General features: G+C 37.4%; 1 protein-coding gene across 31 annotated transcripts in view; it reads right to left on the minus strand.

The window, feature by feature from the left end:
• MCTP1 (multiple C2 and transmembrane domain containing 1) overlaps positions 1–12,494 on the minus strand; it is a 721,660-nt gene that overhangs the window by 100,913 nt on the left and 608,253 nt on the right. The gene's annotated exons all lie outside the window — the stretch shown is intronic.

Genomic DNA, 12,494 nt, shown 5'->3' on the forward strand with positions numbered 1-12,494 from the left:
CCTCTGGCATGGTACCTCTCTTCCCTTTAGTTTCTTATGTAAAATGGGAATCCTAAGAGTGTCCCCCCTGAGAGGTTGTGAGAATTAACAGTTGAAATGTGTTTAAGGTTTAACACACTGGGTACTCAGTAAGTGCTCAAAAAAAATGACCGTGTAAACAATATCAATATTTTACAAAACTGATGAAATTAACTATTTATCAACCGAGGCCCTTAGGAAATACATATTCTAATAGTGAAAGCTAGAAAGTATCTGTCTGCTAAGATTTAGCTGAACCAGAGTACAACTGGGAATTTGAGCCGGCTGGTTGGGGTCACACTGGTATCTTGCATTTGACAGATCAGAAGAGCGAGGAGCAGTGCCCTAAGAACCCTCACACCAAGTACAGCAGCACGGGCTGTTTGCAGCTTTCTTAACAAACCTCAGAGAAGCCCACAGCCTATTCAAACTGCAGAGAAAAGAAACCTGTCCAGAGTGGCAGAGGGACCCCTGGCCCATGGGCCAGAAGACAGGTTCTGGGCCTTAGAAAGTCACTCTACTTCAGTGTGTTCAGTTATCAACAGAGCTCTGTAGACCTGATCACCACTAACAACCCTTCTTTAATATTTTAAATGACATCACTGTACCATCAGGGTTTTTTTTTTTAATGTGACATTAAATTTTGAAGACTGTATATTTTACTGGATTCTTTTATATTCATAACTCACATGGACACCAAAAAGCATAAATAATGGTTTAGTAACCCAAGAAATGAATTTTGGACAGAATTACATGGTAACTATAGATTCAAGTTCCTGAATAAGAAAAATCTCAAATATGTTAATGCATGAAACATGAGCCATATCTTCTCTTTCACCAGGGAAGTATAAAGATTTCCAGAAAAGGAAAATATTTCCATTTAATTTTTGAAATATATGTAATATATTTAAAGATGACACAAATTATAACTGATGGCTATGATTATTCTATTAAAATGCATCTTAAAAATGTACTTTATTCAGGAAGTGATTTAAGGCAAATTTGACAGACATCAACACATATAAAAGAGAGAATTATTTTTGGCTAGGATTCGTATTAATTCTTTGCATATTTATTAGTAAAATTTAGACAATCACTAAAATATAAGCTCTTTAAAGATAGGGACTTTTCCTTTTAGCTCACATTCTATCCCCAGAGCCTAGAATGGTGCTTTCCATTTATTTGTATCTTCAATTTCTTTCATCAGTGTCTTGTAGTTTTTAGTGATAGGTATTTCACCTTAATTAAATTTATTACTAAGTATCTTATTCTTTTTGATGCAGCTGTAATGGGATTGTTTTCTTAATTTCTGTCTCTGATAGTACATTGTTAGTGCACTGAACTGTAATATATTTTTATATGTTGACTTTGTGTCATGCAACTTTACTGAATTCATTTAACAATTTTTTTTTGAGGACTCTGTAGGGTTTTCTATATATAAAACCATGTCATCCACAAATAGTGACAGGTTTACTTATTTCTTCCAATATGGATGACTTTTCTTTTTCTTGCTTAATTACTCTTGGGAGGACTTGCAACACTTTGTAAAATAAACCCAGCAAAGTAGGCATCCTAGTTTTGTTCCTGATCTTAGAGGAAAAAGATTTCAGCTTTTCACTATTGAGTATGTTAGCTGTGGGCTTATCATATATGGCCTTTATTATGTTGAGGTATGTTGCATCTACACTCACTTTGTTGAGAGTTCTTTTTATCATATATGGATACTGAATTTTGTCAGATGCTTTTTTTGCATCTATTGAGATGATCATATGCATTTTAGCCTTTATTAACATTTTATATCCTATTGGTTGATGATTTATGGATACCAAAGCAGCCTTGCACCCCTGGAATAAATCCTACTCAATCATAGTACATGATCTTTTTAATGTATTGCTGGATTCAGTTTGCTAATGTTTTGTTGAGAATTTTTGCATCTGTGTTCATCAAGGAAACTGGCCTGTAATTTTCTCTTCTTTTGGGAAAGGAAAGTTCCTTCAGTAAATGTTGTTGGGAAAGCTGAACAGCCACAGGCAAAAGAATAAAATCAGACTATCTTACACCAGATGCAAAAATCAACTCAAAACAAATTAAAAACTTGGATGTTAAGCTCTATAACCGTAAAATGCCTAGAAGAAAACACAGGCAGTAAGCTCCTTGACACTGATCTTCAGTATGATTTTTTTGGGTCTGATTTCTAAAACAGAGGCAACAAAAGCAAAAATAAACATGTAGGACTATATCAAACTAAGAAGCTCAGCAAAGGAAACAACAAATCATCAACAAAATGAAAAGCCAATCGACTGACTGGGAGAAAATATTTGTAAATTATTAATATACATTTGATAAGGGGTTGATGTTCAAAAATTCATATAACTCAATAGCCAAAAACCAAGCAAACTGATTAAAAAATGGGCAGAGGATCTGAATGGACATTTTTCCAAAGGAGACATACAGAGGGTCAATAGGCACATGAAAAGATGCTAATCATCAGTGAAATGCACATCAAACCCATACTGAGATATCACCTCACATCTGTTAGAATGGCTATTATAAAAAACGCAAGAAATAGAAAGTGTTGGTAAGAATGCGAAGAAAAGGGATCCTTTATGCTCTATTAGTGGGAATGCAAACTGGTACAGCCACTGGGAAAACAGTATGGAAGTTCCTCAAAAAATTAAAACACATCTACCATATGATCTAGTAATTCACTTCTGGGTATTTATGTGAAGAAAATGAAAATACTAACTCAAGAAAATATATGTGCCCTCATGTTTATTGCAGCATTATTTACAACAGCCAAGATATAGAAATAGTCTAAGTGTTCATCAATGGATGAATGGATACAGATGTTATGTATACAATAGAATACTATTTGACCATCAAAAGAATGGAATCCTGCCATTTGCAACAACCAAGATGGACCCAGAGGGTGTTATGCTAAGTGAATCATGTTAGTGAAATGACTCAGATAAAGACAAACACCCTATGATCTCACATTTATGTGGCATCTAAAGACAAAACAAATAGATAAAACAACAGGGACTTTGCTGGCAGTTCAGTGGTTAAGATTCCATGCTTTTACTGCAGGAAGCACAGGTCCAATCTCTGGTTGAAATACTAGGATTCTACATGCCCTGTGGTGCAGCCAAAAAAAAAAAAAAAATCAGGGGGAAAACAAAGAAACCAGATGAACAAAAAAATAACAAAAAAACCCAGATCAGTAGTTGCCAAAAGTGAGGGAGCTGGGTGAAATGGGTTAAGGATGTCAGAAGCTACAAAATTCCAGTTATAAAATGACAAGCCATGGGAATATTGTGGATGGCATGGTGACTGTAGTCAATAATACTGTAGTACATATCTGAAAGTCACTAAAAGAATAAATCTTAAAAGTCCTCATCAAAAAAAATAAACAAACTTATAACTATGTATGGTGAGGGATGGTAATTAGATTTACTGTGGTGATCATTTCACAATATATACAAGCATTGAATCATTATGTAGAACCCTTGACAATAATATAACATTATAGGTCAATCAAACATCAATTTAAAAAAAGAGTATGAACACAGATTAACAATAAAACATATTTATTGAACATCTATGTGCTATATAATACTAGGTGTTCAAAATTAGGATAAGACACACTCTCTGGATTCACATTGCTAAGAATCAGTAAGAAAAAAGCAATTATTCTCTACAGTACTAGTGATGATACTAATTCTTGTTAATGGTGATGATCCTCTAAGAAAGAGAACCCTCAAAGCAAGAAGGGGCCTTTTAGCTTATTCTCTCCACACTGAAGCTATTTTATTTTTTCCTCCCTGGAGCCCACCTGCACTAAGATAGGATCCTTTCCTTTTTCCTATAAAAAACCCAAACACTCCTGGATGGGTCTTGAATGTCTCATGAGGGCAGCAGAAAAAGAAAGCAGCCCAGAGAAACTTGGAGGCCAAGACAATGCAGGATCTGTCCTTGGTCCTGACCACACTTTTTCATAGGTTTGGGTAAAAAAAGAGGGAGAGAGAGATAATGTACTAAAGTGAGACCAAAACAATTAAAAAAAAAATCACTGACACATCCACAGAACATAAATACAAACCATAAAATGCCCAGGATTTTCCCAACCCATATATCCAGAAACCTTTTATGCCTGCATGGGACATGGAAAGAGGATCTGGCGATTATAGAATTTCTCCAGGTTAAACTAGGGCTTCTGTGATAGCTCAGTTGGTAAAGAATCCATCTGCAATGCAGGGAATCCCGGCTCTATCCCTGGGTTGGGAAGAACCCGAGAAGGGAACGGCTACCCACTCAAGTATTCTGGCCTGGAGAATTCCACGGGCTGTATAGTCCATGGGGTCACAAAGAGTTGGACATGAGTGAGCAACTTTCACTTTCCAGGTTAAACTAGGCAATAAGGACTTCTACACATTTGTACAGTGTTTAATTTCCCTTGACTTCATCACCATGTATGACATCTTTTCCTTATTTTTCCTCTCTTTGTCACAGTCTCCTTGACTTTTCCTCTCTCTCCTCCCAACACTTTTAATAAGGAAACTTGGGCTATCTATATATAACTTTCATAAAATCCATGACTCCATTCAAAATAAAACATTTCAGTCCTACATTTGTTTGCCTTGCTCTTTAGAAACGCAAACTGTTACAAGAACTTGGTTTTCTTTCTCAAATCACTAGATGGCTGTGATTTACAATTAAAATTCTATATCACAAAATCTCCATGGGACATTAGTCAAATGGTACTAAGTACATACAACCTTTTTCATTAGAAAAAGGACATTGTGAGTTTTACACATTATTTTGGACAGTAGAAGCTCTTTGTTAATCTTCCCTGGACTGTTAGCCATGACTGTGGGAATCCCTCAAGAAACTTCTGCAGTGTGGTGCTCAAGAAAGAGCACGGGTGTGTGAACGAGGCCCACGCTTGTATCAATGTTCACTAGTCCTTAACTATGTGACTTTAGGTTAGTTACTAGAATATTCCTAGCTTTATCTTCTGAAAAATGGAAACTACACTATTTACAGATTTGAGATGGAATTAGCCTAGTGCTTAGACCTATAAGATGCCCAATAAGCACTAGTTATTATTACAAGCAGGAATATATTGGCTCACACTACAGGTAACATTTTTGATGCTCTTGTAGCTCATCACTGTTCCTATACCACTTTAGCATCCATAGAAGGGATTCAAGCAAAAGAGCTATGTTTAGAAAGCTAAGTCAACTACCATAGAAGAGATGATGAAGTGAGTGCCATTTTCAGTATTTTTATATTTAACTTATAGTGATTAGATGCAGTAGTAACCCCAATTTGTTGAAGTCTCCTTGTATTCAGGCCTTTTGAAATACTCTCCCACGATGACACTGAGCTTAGACATAGGACTTGTTTTGGCCAAGGGAAGAGTTGCAAAAATGCTGAACAGAGGCTTAAACAGTACTTGCTCACTGGGTTTTCCCCTCTGCTGTCTTCAAACCCTGAGCCACCATGTCAAGAAGCACAGGCTAGTCTGCTGAATGAGAGACATGTGACACAGTTGTCTCCGTTGCCCCAGGATCCAGACGTATCCAGAGGCAGAGCTGCCTAACTGATCAGAAGCTGAGCACAGATACATAACTGAGCCTGGAGGAGAACAAAATAAATATTCGGTTGAACCTGATCTGGCTTGTTCACCTACAGAATCATCACTAAACGAATGGCCGTTCCTTTGCACCACCAATGGAGTGGTTATACAGCAAATGTTAGCTGACATATATTCTCTCCATGGAGACAGTGCCCTATAATAAAACATGGTCTGAACCAGGAGCCTGAAGAAGTGGTTTTATCTCTAGTTCTGCTATTTGATCATCATAAGACCTTGGGCAGGTCAGTTTTTCTCTTCTCTTTTAGTCTATCATCTATAAAATGAAGATGGTAATACCTATTTCACAAGTTGCCTGTGGGCAACAAGTGATAATAATACATGTCAAAATGCTTATTACAAAATAGTGTATTAATGTATGTACTATCAATTTATGCTTTTCATATTTAAAATTATTTCTGAAAAATTACAGAGACTTTATAAAATAATACTCCAAGATAAGTCAACATGATAATTGTTCTCTGAGCAGTTACAGAAGATGGGTGGTGTTTCTAAGAGGGGTTTCTGTGTGGTCTGGAAAGAAAGTTTGCTGGAAGGAAGTCATAAGTATTAAACTTAAGAGGGGTTGCAGTGATTTTTTTTTTACTAGTAATCAGAGAAAGAAAGATCTAGATCTTTATGGAGACTCACTGGTGCTGGTAAATAACATTAGCACACATTATAGATTTTGTGAAGTCTTGAATTGAAAAAATTAAGTTTTTAAATGTTAACAATTTTTTTAACAACCTCATGCCCTTAGATATAAAAGTATCTTGTTCTGAACAATCAATTTCATGAATGTCAATTCCTGTCCACAACTTTTTAGCTTTTAAATCCAGATACCTTTTAGCTAAATCAGTGTTATCTTGCCTATGATTTTTATCACTAACATCACAAAACACAATCCTTCAATATCTATTTGGGCCAGGCTTTAAGAGCAACCTATATTTTAACCATAAGTATTCCGAACGGCTCTTTTGAAAATCTGAAAGGTAAATGACATAATTTGTCCTAACAAGTATCATATCACACTGCATAAAGTGAACTTTGGAGGGCAAGTCCCACATGACAGGCTTGGAAGGCTGAGACTATTTTCATTTTACAAAGGGGAAAACAGAACGAGAAGGTTGAGACTTGTCCAGGGACACCCTCCACTGAGCGGCAGAGTCGGCTGACTCCCAGTCCAGCGTGATTTCCCACAATGCTCCACTGCCTCTAAGGTAAAGGACCTCACAGTGAGTGTCGATGCTCTGAAGGCATCAATTATTTAGGGACTGATGATTCAATTTGTAGACTTTATTTCTCCTGCTTCCTCTTGCTCTGGGATAACCACTTTCGCAATAGTGCAAAGAAATGGAATACCACTTTCAGGTGCTCTGGTAACAGTTTGGCATGGCAAAGAGGTCAAACACTAATGATCAGAATGAGTTTTGTGGAGCCAATTTCATTATTCCTTATCGTCACTGTCTGCATAATCAAAGTCAGCTATTCAGAAGGTTCTTATTAAGTGGGGTTTTCTTCTGTCCAAAATGTTTACAAGAGGTTAGCAAGGTGTCTGTAAAGGCAAAGACTGGAAAATGAATGAGCCAATTACATTTTACAGACCAAAAAAAAAAAAGGCCTTACTTTTTCACGTGAAGATTAAACAAACAAAAAGACCCTTTCTACTCAGAAGCTGATGAAGGTGGACCAGGGCTTTTCACTTACATTTAAATAAGGCAAATTATATGAAGTAGAGTGTATAAATCGAAATATTCAGGTTTTACAGCAACACCATTTCTTAGGAGGCACAAGATGTCTGATTTCTCTTTCTTTGAGCCTGGGGTTTTAAGAGTCCCTGGCAAGACTGGGCCATCTACCTCATCCCATCCACTGATGCTCGCGTTGAAGTGCAGTGGAAGATGCCTGCACTCAAGGATCATTCACTGCGGCACAGGAGAGTATCTCTGGGGGAGCACGCTTCAAAAAAAAAATCATTTAAGTTGGAATATTGAATATCCTATTCTTCTGCAAACTACAGTATATTTTAAAAAAGAAATCTCATCCAAAATGATTAACACTTCCTACTATTCAGGAAAAAAAGCCTGCCCTTTCAGACTAACAGCTGTGAGTCATTAGTTCTCCAGTGATGAGATGTGTTTGATGAGTATTTTTCTTTCTAATTAAGAGACGAGATTCTCTATTTGACTGTCTCTTCAGAAAGAAGTGAAGAGAAAATGCTCTGCCTACATGGAAAGGCCATCTCCTACAAAACAATTAATTATTTCACAGCCCTTTTAGAAAATCCTTTCCTCCCTAATTTCAATTCATTTTTTTTCCCTTAAACTTAACACATTTGCGACCCTCACAGTATTAACCCATTTCCATCCAACCTGCACCGTCTCGTGTTTTCCTGTTTCATCATTCAAAAATGTCTGTTTCAGATGAAACAGAATAAGGAAATGTATCAAAAGTACACACATGCTTATGTTAACAGCATTTGGTGTGAGAATATTTGCTGATGTGAAAGGCCTCAGATTAGAAAAATAATGAATGTAGAAGGTTTGCCTTTTGAAGAATTAGGCAATGCTTAAAAAAAAAAAATTATAAGGGGCCTAGCCACATATAAAAACTGATTTTGATGATTAATCCTTACAAGGAAACTATTTTACCTCTACCATTAAGACTGTCTTTAAAGAGAAAAACCAGTGGATATAAAGTGGAACCAAAAACATGTCTTTTCTTTTTTGAAAAAGCCATCAGCAAGGTTATAAAATCCCTGAATTAAAAATATGATCTGTTTTTAAAAATTAAAAACTGTTTCTAAGAACAGTAGGGAGCAAGTGAAAGCACTATTTGCCAATCAGTCCCATGAATTGCCTCCTTTAAATCCTTTTTGGCACAAAGAAAGAAAGAAAGGGGAGGAAGGGGAGAGGTTGCCACCTCTCCCACCAAGGCACATCTAGAAAAATGTGGGGGTATTTTTATTTATCATATTGACTTGGGTGATAATAAAGGTAATACCAACATTTGTTGGGTGGGGCATGGGTGTGGAACATTGTGAGATATGTGGGACAGTTCCCCTCAATAAAAATTCCTGTCCCCAATGCTAACAATACTCCTCTTTGAGAAACACCGCCAGTTCTCACATAGACACCAGGCTATTCCACAACTAACTTAGAAAAGAAGAACCAGGTATGTACATACGCACTCAAAGGTGCATGTAAGAAGGCTAGGTGTATTTCCTAGATGATGGCATGAGGGTAGCAGAGAAAACGAAACGTGCTCATTCAGACGGATTTGCACTAGACTGTTTCTCTCCATCATTAATATTCACTGCTGCTGCTGCTAAGTCACTTCAGTCGTGTCCGACTCTGTTCGACCCCATAGATGGCAGCCCACCAGGCTCCCCCGTCCCTGGGATTCTCCAGGCAAGAACCCTGGAGTGAGTTGCCATTTCCTTCTCCAATGCATGAAAGTGAAAAGTGAAAGTGAAGTTGCTCAGTTGTGTCCGACTACTTCTTTAAAAAATCTGTCTAAAGAAGAACTGGGCGGGGGACCCACTCTGCCCACTTTCTCTCCCCTGGATTAAATTAGGCTCTACATAGCATCAGGGGCTTTGGAACTTCATCTTCTGGGAAGGGGGTGGTCTTGATTTCAACAGCCAGCTGGTATCACCACTTGTTCTCAGGTCTTTATTTCTGGTTGATTCCACTAAAACTTTTGGTACCACCTCCATCAACAGAGGAGAGAAGATAGGCAATTGTGAACCTGATTCATTCCCAGACTCACAATAGCCTTCTGAAGGTAATTTCGAAGTAGGACACATTGCTCTCTTGAAGAGAAGCTCTGCTTTATTTGGACAATTTTTGAAAATAAGTTGGTGACAACCTTAAACCCAGTGGATTGTTCCACCTTGTTTCCTGTTTCCTAGGGTTCTTGCCACACTGACCCAGGGAACCTGATCAGCTCATATACATGCTTATATCCAGTGGTTTTTCTCCCCCCTCCAATCAGAATGAGAACCAAGATGATTGACTCTACTGCTTTCTTTTTGAACAGTTACAACCAGATACCAAACTGACAAGACCTGTTGCATATGCGCTGGGGTGGGGAGTGGTTATGTGTTTAAAGGAAAAAAAGTCAAAGTGTACTCTCTACCAAATGATCACTTATATTGATTAGGGAAAAAACGTCAAGAGAACCATCTGTCTCTGTTGTTCTGGTGACAGAATGAGATATATGGTCAGGAGTAGAAAAAAAATTATATATTGGTTGATTTATTGGCAAAGCTTTGAATTGAATCTACATACAATGTGCCTGCACGCATGCTCAGTTGTGTCCGACTCTTTGTGACCCCAAGGACTGTTGCCCGCCAGGCAAGAATACTAGAGTGGGTTGCCATTTCCTCCTCCAGGGGATCTTCCCTACCCAAGGATCAAACCTGCATCTCTTGCATCTCCTGCATTGGCAGCTGAATCCTTTACCACTGAGCCATTGGTGAAACCCACAACTTACTTCATTTGTTTACTGATGGTGTTAAAAAATCATTGTTTGTTCAGATTTACTTAGATCACTTATAAATACTTATCAGAAAGTTCTAGTTCTCCACTTTGTGAAACTGTACACGGGGTTTTGGAAGTTGCTGCATGAAACTTTAAAGTCTACCACCTTAGTATATCCAGGCCTTTTTGAAAATCTTAGCTTGGCTTCATCCATTAAAGAAACAAGCATGACAACAAGCCAGGACTCATCTGAAGCTGTCTTACTTATGACTCACAGAAATACCTACTGAAGAATCTCTGCAACAAAATGGACCCAAACAAGCTCAAAGATGGTGCTATCAACTAATCACAGCAGAATGCACCCTACTGTCCTTGATGGAGGTATTATATCAATAGAATCTGCCAGCCAAAAGGCTTGGCAAGTATTTATTTATTTAGATTTTTTTCTTTTTCAGTTTACAAGTTGTACCACTACTTCATGTCAATTTTTTTTATCAAAGTCAGAGATGAAAGGCTCTGGCTTTGCTTTGAGAACACTGACAACTCCAAAATGTAAAGCCCAGAGTGTGTCCAACTAGAGCATCGCATCAACCACACATGAATAACTGATAAGCAATCCCAGCAATGTTGTGAGTTTCGTGTTGGTAAAAGTTTGGATGTAGAATGAAAGTGACAAATGCTTACACATGCCTGGAGAATGTTGATTCTCCGAGATGCCTTTCATTGGAAGTTAGTACTTTACCTAGTAGTTATAGCACTTACCACAGAACCAAGCACAGTTATGTTTTTGAGTTTAATAGCTTCATCATTCATAGAAGTTCTGCTAATTTAAAAACAGGTTGCATGTAAAGTTGTCCTTGCACATTATTTGTCAACACATATTTATCATTATAAATGACCAAATATGAACAATAAAGAAGAACTGATGAACTGGTATTATTTGGTCCATGAGGAGGTTGCTGGTCTCAAGTAACAATTGCTCTTAAAAAATACTTAAGGTACGTCAAAAAAACATAGACTAAATAAGCTCACTGAAGTTTGTCTTTTCCTAGAATCCCTTTTCTCCAGAATCCAACAGGTTTTGAAGGGACTCATGGAATTTTCCAGGCAAGAACACTGGAATGGGTTGCTATTTCCTTCTCCAGGGGATAATCCTGACCCAGGGATTGAAACCAAATCTCCAGCACTGCAGGTGGATTCTTTACCATCTGAGCCACCAGGGAAGCCCTATTAAGACTATCTTACTAGTGTAGGTAAAGAACATTTCATGCTTGAATTACTTTCTAATTAAAAAAAGGGGGTGATTTAAATGTTGTTTCTCAATTTGTTTCTGTTTTACTTGTTTCTAGTGCCAATGAAAAAGGCCTATTTTTCTATGATATGCAAGTCTTTATAGAATGTTCTAATAGCCCTTCCTGTCTTTTAACTTCTTACACTATTATTTAATAAAACTATTGGGTTAAATGTGATAGTTTGGGATATTGTCATACAAATGTGCCATTTAAATGTATTTTCTGGGGCTTTGAAGTGCTATAAATGTTAAAGCGTATTCAAGATAGTTATCTTTTCAAGTTTTAAAGAAGTTACTCTACTATCATTACTATTTTTGAAGCAGGTTCTTGATCAACTTCCCTCTTTGTGTGTGTAAATGCTGTATGTAGAGAGACAAAGCTGATACAATGTTTGCTGATGTACCAAACGTAAATTTTTCCCTAAGCTTGAAATCTGGCGTTCAAGCTCTCTCCATCATGAACAGGTACAATATTTAGGGCAACAGCTGGCACTTCAGTTGCTCATGGGGGGAAAACTCCCTCTGTTCCATAAGACATGCCAGAAAATAAGTATACCCAGCAGCTATCTAACAAGCCAAACACATGTTAGTGAAGTCTGCAATACCAGTTACTTTAAAAATTAGTCCTGTGGTCTTCATACTCCACCTATCTCACTGAAGAGAAACAGAAATGCCGTGAAAAAAAGCAGATGATCAATCATGGGTAACTGCTTTTTCATCTAGTAGCTGATATGCAGAGGGTTGTTCTCTGCCAAGTTTGGGGATGTTTGGTAGCATTCTGATTTTTTCCCACTCAAATCATCTCCCTCACACTTATCCAACTTGCCATGATTATCTGTCCTGGGCTACTGATTTCTGATCTTTTTAATCCCTCATGACATAACCTGGCTATAACTGCAGCTTATTTTTTATCCAGATTTAATATCTTCATTTCCATCTTAAAATCACAGAGCCAAAGTCAGAAAGCATGTTTTTAAATGTTCACCCTCATAAATAGATTTAAGACCTAATAATATCATATATTTCAACAATCTTACCAGTTTCTGAAACTTCCATCTCCCATTCT

This window comes from Bos grunniens, chromosome 7 (assembly GCF_055505025.1).
Source record: "Bos grunniens cultivar Pamir isolate PY7600 chromosome 7, Bosgru_T2T1.0, whole genome shotgun sequence".
Lineage (NCBI taxonomy): Eukaryota > Metazoa > Chordata > Mammalia > Artiodactyla > Bovidae > Bos > Bos grunniens.